Source organism: Mus musculus, chromosome 7 (genome assembly GCF_000001635.26).
Source record: "Mus musculus strain C57BL/6J chromosome 7, GRCm38.p6 C57BL/6J".
NCBI classification, from domain to species: Eukaryota; Metazoa; Chordata; class Mammalia; order Rodentia; family Muridae; genus Mus; species Mus musculus.
This window is the reverse complement of record NC_000073.6, coordinates 63,600,861-63,609,819: the sequence shown is the minus strand read 5'-3', so window position 1 is coordinate 63,609,819 and position 8,959 is coordinate 63,600,861. Positions and strand designations below refer to the sequence as shown.

Below are 8,959 nucleotides of genomic sequence, written 5' to 3'. Positions count from 1 at the left end.
AGCAGGTTGAATTTTCATAACTGTGTATATATTTATGTGTGTGCAACATTAATAAAGAAAGAGAGACTATCAATTTAAGAATGGGGCATGGGAAGGAGTGAATGGAGAAAAGGGAGGGAAGTAATAAAATTATATTTTAATTAGAAAGATATTTAAATATAGCACCCAGAATATTTAGAGAATTCTAAAATAGAAGAAAATAAACCACCAAGTATAAAAATGATCTAAATAAATAGTAATTTTGAAGGCACAGAAGAAAAAGTGAAAAATAGAAAAAAGCCCTCAAAATTCCCATTTAATCAAAAAACATATAAAATTCACAAAGCTAATATTGTGCCTACTAGTCCTCAGTGCTAAAGGAGACAGGCTAAGGCCAGTTGTGTGGTCTCTTACTTCCAGCATCTCTTTTGTTTGCCATTTTACCTAGAGGATTTTTCAAAAGCCCCTTCTGCCCCCATTCCACTCAAAGGTCCTACTTGGAGAAATCTGATCTTTTTTTTATTAGATATTTTCTTCATTTACACTTCAAATGCTATCCCAAAAGTCCCCTATACCCTCCCCCCACCCTGCTCCCCAACCCACTCACTCCTGCTTCCTGGCCCTGGCGTTCCCCTGTACTCTTAACCCAGCCTCCAGCCCAGGGGAGTGCCCTCTGCTTCCAGGCTGGACATCCTGCCCACCTGAGGGTACCAGCTCTCCAAAGACGCTTACAGAGTGGCTGAAGAATGAAGGCTGCTTCAGTCACCTTCTCTCATCCCCTGTCAGGACAGGCACATGAAGGATGACTTTCTCACTCATACATACTAATAGTCTTAGGGCCAGTGGGTTCCAGGCAAATGGACTAAGTTTGTACGCTGGCCTCTCAGGCTGTCCCTGGATTAGTATGGCCCAGGTATCTTATAGTCTGACCAGGTGCCCACTTCTGCCTCAGGCCTGCTGGGACTCACTTTTGTTCTGGTTCTCAAATGGAATCCAAACCTGTAATGTGTGCTGGCTAAGTTTTCAGGAAATCTAAATTCAGAAAAAGGCTAATGGCTTCTGAAAATAAAGAGTGGGTTCACTTCACAGCCAGATGCTGGGCATCCAGAGTGCATCCGGGGATGAATTATGTAGAGACGCAGAAAGCCAAAGAGCTTCTCAAAATTCCATGTCCCGAAAGAGAAACCCAGGAAAGTGGCTATTGATTTAAAAAGAAGTTTGGACCTGGAGAAAAATGAGCATGGGGCTAGGGGGAGGAAAGTTATCAGCCAGTATCTAGGTTAGAATGAGGTGTGTACTTCAGTCCTAGGAAGAATAAGGGTTACAAGACTCAAATAGCCTGTTAGCTGGGGTATAGCTCAGTACTTGCCTAGCCTGTGTGAAGGCCCAGTTCCAGGCCTAGTACTGAGACAAACCAGAACAAGTCAGGAAGACCTGGGCTCATGTCTAGAGAGCAGCTTGGCTGGTCGGGACCCTGCCCATCAGGAGACTGGGGCTGCTTCTCTCAATGCTGTAAGGTTAACAGCACACTCAGGAATGTGCCTGGGACTGTGAGCACAGTGGGCCATCCAGAAGTTCCGGTGAAAGCAGACATTTGACCTTAGTGCTGACATATTATAGTCCCCTTTTCCACAGCCCATATACTCCACACTGGTCCATCCATGGCCTGGAGGCCCTTTCAGATCTGCTCTATACATCTTTCTGTTAACCATAAGATTTGGACCATTTCAAGGGTCCAAGTGAGAAAGACAGGGAACAGAGGCCTGAAAATGCTTTAGGGACCTATAGGATTTCACTGCCCTAAGGTAACACCATTCTTTTTTAAAAATTGGATATTTTCTTTATTTACATTTCAAATGTTATCCCCTTTTCTGGTTCCCTCCCTCCCCCGAAATCCCCTATCCCACCCCTCTTCCTCTTGCTTCTATGAGGGTGTTCCACCCATTCCCACTGCCTCCCTGCCCTTGCATTCCCCTATACTGGGGGCATCAAGCCTTCACAGGACCAAGGGCTCTCCTCTCATTGATACCAGGCAAGGCCATCCTCTGCTACATATGCAGCTGGAGCCATGTGTACTCTTTGGTTGGTGGTTTAGTCACTAGGAGCTCTGGGGAGGGGCAGTCTGGTTGGTTGATATTGTTGTTCTTCCTATGGGGTTGCAAACCCCTTCAGCTCCTTCAGTCCTTTCTCTAACTCCTCCATTGAGGTCTCTGTGCTCAGTCCAATGGTTGGCTGCCAGCATCTGCCTCTGTATTTGTCAGGCTCTGGCAGACCCTCTTAGGAGACAGCTATATCAGGCTCCTGTCAGCAAGTACTTCTTGGCATCCACAATAGTGTCTGGGTTTGGTGGCTGTATATGGGATGGATCACCATGTGGGGCAGTCTCTGGATGGCCTTTCCTTCAGTCTCTGCTCCACACTTTGTCTCCATATTTCCTCCCATGAGTATTTTGTTCCCCCTTCTCAGAAGAACTGAAGCCCCCACACTTTAGTCTTTCTTCTTTTAAAGCTTCATGTGGTCTGTGAATTGTAGCTTGGGTATTCTGAGCTTCTGGCCTAATATCCACTTATCAGTGAGTGCATATCATGTGTGTTCTTTTGTGATTGGGTTACCTCACTCAGGATGATATTTTCTAGTTTCATCCATTTGCCTAAGAATTTCATGAAGTCATTGTTTTTAGTAGTTGAGTAGTACTCCATTGTACAAATGTACCACATTTTCTGTATCTATTCCACTGTTGAAGGAAATCTGGGTTCTTTCCAGCTTCTGGCTATTATAAATAAGGCTGCTATGAACATAGTGGAACATGTGTCCTTGTTATATGTTGGAGCATCTTTTGGGTATATGCCCAGAAGTGGTATATGTCCAGTTTTCTGAGGAACTGCCAGACTGACTTCCAGAGGGGTTTTACCAGCTTGCAATTTCACAAAAAATGGAGGAGTGTTTCTCTTTCTTCACATCCTCAGCAGAATCTGCTGTCACCTGAGTTTTTGATCTTAACCATTCTGACTGGTATGGGGTGGAATCTCAGGGTTGTTTTGATTTGCATTTCCTTGATGACTAAGGATGTTTTGTATATATATTTTTACATTTCAAATTTTTTCTTTAAAAGGAGTGAGTTGTGTACAGGGGGGCTAAATGCTTTATAGACAAGAAAAAAAACTGTGCTAGAACCAACTTATTCAACATCATCTTCTTCATCATCCTCTTCCTCTTCTTCCCCCTCTTCTTCATCCTCTTCATCATCATCCTCATCTCCTCTTCCTTCTTTTTCTTGCTCTTTTCAGCCTTGACCACCCATCTTTTTTGCTGCATCAGGTTTTCCTTTAGCTCTGGAGGCAGCAATATCCTTTTCGTATTTCTCCTTCAGCTTGGCAGCCTTCTTCGCGTAGGGCTGCTTGTCATCCGCTGCAGTGTTGTTCCACATCTCTCCTAGTTTCTTTGCAACATCACCAATGGATAAGCCAGGATGCTCGCCTTTGATTTTGGGGCAGTACTCAGAACAGAACAAGAAGAAGGCCGAAGGAGGCCTCTTGGGTGCATTGGGGTCCTTGAACTTCTTTTTGGCCTCCGCATTGTGGTGAGGATGTAGGTTTTCATTTCTCTTTCATAACGAGCCTTGTCAGCCTTTGTCATATCTTCAAATTTCCCCTTTTCTTTAGCAGACATGGTCTTCCAGCTCTCTGAGCACTTCTTGGAGAACTCTGAGAAGTTGACAGAAGCATCCGGGTGCTTCTTCTTGTGCTCCTCCTGGCAGGTTTGCACAAAGAATGCATATGAGGACATTTTGCCTCTCAGCTTCTTAGGATCTCCTTTGCCCATGTTTAGTTGATTTTCCTTCGAAAGGCACAGAGTTGCCCAGTGCCCATCTGGCTCGTGCTTGCCCCAGCACTGTCTCTATGGAGCTCAATGTATTGCCAGGATGTTGAATATTTCTTTAGGTGCTTCTTGGCCATTTGAGATTCCTCAGTTGAGAAATTTTTTTTTAATTTTGTATTTGTTTTATTTATTTATTTATTTATTTATTTGAGTTACATGTTCTTTTTTATTTTTTATTAGATATTTTCTTTATTTACATTTCAAATGTTATCCCCTTTCCTGGTTTCCCCTCCAAAAACCCCCTATCTCCTTCCCCCTCCCCATGCTCACCAACCCACCTGCTCCTGCTTCCTGGCCCTGGCATTCCCCTACACTGGGGCACAGAACCTTCACAGGACCTAGGGCCTCTTCTCCCATTGATGACCCACTAGGCCATCTTCTGCTGGGAATTCTTTGTCTAGCTCTGTACTCCATTTTTTTAAATAGGTTATTTGATTCTCTGGAGTGTAACTCCAGGTAACACCATTCTAAAGGTAAACTATAGGCTCCTATCCGAGCTACAGATAAAAGCAAGTCAGCTTCTAGGAAATATTAGGCACCAAATAAATAGCTGTCACCAATTAGGTCACTCAGGAAAGAGGAGGGATACTGCCTCACTGACCCCACAGACACTCTGGTGTCTGGCATTGTCTGTAATGGCTGGCCACCTGGCATCCTGTTTATACCTCCCTCCCCAACCTCCACCTCGTACTTTCACATAGAATTTGCTGTATCTTTCTCCCCGTTTCCCTCTTTATCTGTCCAAGCCCCCATCTGCCCCTTGTCAGCAGAGGTGCCCACAAGCCCTACTTTTCCTGGAAGGCTTTGCTGACCATTCAATCAGTGAACAAACCCCTCTGGTTTTCTATTTATTCCTGGTAGCATTTGAGTATGACTAGGCTGTCAGTATGCTGCGCAACAGAACTCAGCAACTGACTCCTTGCCTGCCTGAAATGCTGCATACTTTGAGTATATCACCCTAAGTGTCTGGCCTCTGGCAACCATGACTCAACTCTTTAAGAATTTATTCTCTTTTGATTCTGCACATGAACAAGATCATGTGGCATTTGTCTTTCAGTGCCTGGCTCATTTCACCTAATTTAAGGGTTCATCTATGTTACAAATGGCAGGATTTCCTCTATTTCAAGGCTGGATAGTATTTATATATACCATAGTGGTTCCCAACCTCCCACCCCCCCCTCCACACACACACACACACACACACACACACACACAGAGAGTTTTTGATGTATCCGTTTTTTTATTAACCCCACATCTTGGTTATTATTGACAAAAGGTTCTCACTTCCTTTGTCTATATAAATAATGGAGTTGTAGGGTCACATACTATTCCTATGTTTAGACTTTTCAAAAACATCCAAAATGTATTCCATAATGGCTAAACTAATTCATACTGTCAAAACCAGTATGAGTGGGCTTCCTCTTCTTTATATTTTCTTTAATTTTGTTATTTGTCTTTTAAAAAATAATAGTTGCCCAGTTATGAGAATGTATTTGTATAGTCAACAGGCAAACTTTGAATGAACATCTCTTCTCTTCTCTTCTCTTCTCTTCTCTTCTCTTCTCTTCTCTTCTCTTCTCTTCTCTTCTCTTCTCCTCTCCTTTCTTTCTTTCTTCCTCTCTCCCTCTCTTTCTTTCTTTCTCTCTCTCTCTCTCTTTCTTTCTTTCTTCCTTTCTTTCTTTCTCCCTCCCTCCCTCCCTCCCTCCCTCCCTCCCTCCCTCCCTCCCTCCCTCCCCCCTCTCTCTCCCTCCCTTCCTTCCTTCCTTCCTTCCTTCCTTCCTTCCTTCCTTCCTTCCTTCCTTCCTTCCTCTCTCTCTCTCTCTCTCTCTCTCTCTCTCTCTCTCTCTCTCTCTCTTCCTTTCTTTCTCTTTTTCCTTTTTGTTTTATGTTGTTTTGTTGTTCTTGCCCCGCCCTCCTCCTCATCTTTCTTCTTCTTAAGTAGCCTTGGCTGTGCTGGAACTAGCTATACAGATCAGTCTGGCTTTGAACTCACAGAGATCTGCCTGCCTCCCAAATCCTGGCATTTAAGGCATGTACCACTACTCCCTGGCTGAACACTTGCTTTTCTAGTTGCAGTGGAGTAGAAATAAAGGGAACCATCTCTCCCCTTCAATATCCTGCAGTCAGAAGGAGGAGACGAACTTGGATACCAGTAGCTGCACTATCTCTTGCTCAATCCTTACCATGGGGGTATAGATTCTATAATGTAGAGGGCAATCCAAGTCCAGGGAAGCCACTTGCTGTCACTTGCCTCAGAGGACACAGGGTTTTTCAGAGAGAAAGAAGCACATATTTATTCATTAAGCACAAACTGAGAATTCCTACAAGAAGGAAGAAAAAAACATCAGAGGGATCTGGTCCTTGCACTAGCTGGGCACCTCAGCTCAGGCACGGGCAATTCAACATGTATGCAGTTATGAGCTCCTGGTGTCTGGTGGAGAAGATGATACTGGGGAAAGGATGAATATAAACACAGGCCAGGCAGTTGGTAGCTTGTTGCTAATGGAGTCACTATACATATAGGGAACGGAAAAAGATTTAGTGAAATCTAGTATGGATTCCGTAAAGTACAGAATGGAAAAAGAAGCAGGTTGTCCTCACAGGAGGCTGAAGACAAGGCAGGAGGATGTGTTATACAGTACACTACAGGGAGCTTGTGCACAGACAGGTGGCAAGTGTGGTACTCTGAGGCCTGAGACCAGCACGGGAATTTAAGAGCTCATGCTGGACTCTGGAAGCTGCCTGCTTTGGGTATATCAGAGTCAAGGCTTCCATATGTACAAGCATCTGCAGGAAGAGAAGGAAACGGTGCCTGGTGCCTTGTAGCTCATCCAGATTCCACCACTTTGCCATTTTCATTATTTCACTTGCCCTTGGTGGACTCTCCACCTGCAGCAGTTCCCACACCTGACAGAAAGATGGCTGTGGGATGCTCTTGGCACCATGGAAGACAGAGGCTGAGGAGGCTCAGTTTTAGGTATGCTTTGGGGGCCCAGTGGGTGAATTTGAAGAGTCTTGGATTTGATTCGGATATAGGCAAATTCTGTACAAGCAATTCCCACTCCTTCATAGCAGTCCTGTGAAACAAGGGTCAGCTAGCAACCAGATATTACCTGTCCTACCCAATCACAAAAGAACTCACACAAAATGTACTCACTGATAAGTGGATATTAGCCCAGAAACTTAGAATACCCAAGATATAAGATACAATTTGTTAAACACATGAAACTCAAGAAGAACGAAGACCAAAGTGTGGACACTTTGCCCCTTCGTAGAATTGGGAACAAAACACCCATGGAAGGAGTTACAGAGACAAAGTTTGGAGCTGAGATGAAAGGATGGACCATCTAGAGACTGCCATATCCGGGGATCCATCCCATAATCAGCTTCCAAACGTTGACACCATTGCATACACTAGCAAGATTTTGCTGAAAGGACCCAGATATAGCTGTCTCTTGTGAGACTATGCCGGGGCCTAGCAAACACAGAAGTGGATGCTCACAGTCAGCTATTGGATGGATCACAGGGCCCCCAATGGAGGAGTTAGAGAAAGTACCCAAGGAGCTCAAGGGATCTGCAACCCTATAGGTGGAACAACAATATAAACTAACCAGTAACCCCCGGAGCTCGTGTCTCTAGCTGCATATGTATCAGAAGATGGCCTAGTCGGCCATCAGTGCAAAGAGAGGCCCATTGGTCATGCAAACTTTATATGCCTCAGTATAGGGGAATGCCAGGGCCAAGAACTGGGAGTGGGTGGGTGGGGGAGTGGGTGGGGGACTTTTGGGATAGCATTGGAAATGTAAATGAAATAAATACCTAAAAAAAAAAAAAGAACGAAACCTGCATGTGTTACCTGGCAAGTCAGCTAGGATCTGCACATCAACTGGCCTCACTGCTGTGATTCACAATGCTGTATCCAGCTGTGAAGGTTCTGGCTACTTGTTTCTCAGGATGCCTGATGCTGTGGAGGTGTTTTGCATGGTATAAGGCCCATCTTTCATAAGCGAGCCCAGAGTATACTACTGTCCCCCTTAGACAGCATCTCTTGTCTTTCACAGCAGCAGCCTGCAGCTCTCTCTGAACCTCCAAACATCCTTCCTGACTCTTGCCAAAAGTGTTTCCTATCTCACAGTGGTTTAGATTAGAATGTGATAATTATGTCTTATTCAAGGTGATTTTCTACCCTATATTCGGAGTGAAAAGTGTCTATGATTTTCTGTTCTTTTTGACCCAGAAGACGTTCACATCACATCTAATCAGCTGGTACACGTTTTACTCGATTGCATTGTGTTGTGTCCGGCCAGCAGACCACAACCTGGGTTCTAGCCTGGAAAGGCATTTTGGAAACCTGGAAGAGAAGAGGGGCTAGGTGGCGAGAGAAAGGAATGTAGCCAAGACAGTTACTCTGATCAAGGCTCAAATTTTATTGTTGCGACACTAGTTATGAAGGAAGGGGGAGGGGACCCGATTCCCGCCGAATAATCTTTCATCCAGTAGAAAGGTGCACATGTGTGGCTCCGCAGGTTCCAGCAGTGGGCGTGGCAGAACGAATGAGCAGGAAGCTCCACCCCTGAGCAAGCAGGTTTCAGGCTTGGGGAGGGGAGACTACATTTCCTCCCTTTTATTAACAAAATTTAAAAAAAGAAAAAGCTGGCCTGAGGGGGGAAAATTATCTATGCTCAATAGTTCTGCCTGGAATCTAGGGCTAAAGAAAAAACTTGCTTTCATGGGATTCCTTAACTTTTCTTAACTTTTCTTATGGTAAACTAAGACTGTCCTTCCTTATCTTAGTAAACAACTAACTGAAAAGCCTGGAGCTGTAGGCTCTGACTTTATAATGCTAATTAGTACTTGGTAGGTAACTTTCTAGTTGAATTTTAAGTAGGGCGTTGGAACTCTGGCTAAGTCTGACTGAACAAATGTGAAATACACTATAATAAGAATAACACTAAGTTGATATTCCTCCGCATTTTTGGATGATAGGTGGGAAACAGGGAGAAGGGGTTCGGCCGGCTCTGTAGTATAAGGCCAATTGAATCTCTCGTCCAGTAGAAAGGTGCACATGTGTGGCTCCGCAGGTTCCAGCAGTGGGCGTGGC

The 8,959-nt window shown here is 44.5% G+C and overlaps 1 protein-coding gene and 1 pseudogene across 6 annotated transcripts in view; both read right to left on the bottom strand.

Moving 5' to 3' along the window:
* Positions 1–8,959, bottom strand: part of Otud7a (OTU domain containing 7A) — a 321,488-nt gene that overhangs the window by 156,413 nt on the left and 156,116 nt on the right. The gene's annotated exons all lie outside the window — the stretch shown is intronic.
* Positions 3,173–3,801, bottom strand: Gm3307 (predicted gene 3307; annotated as a pseudogene).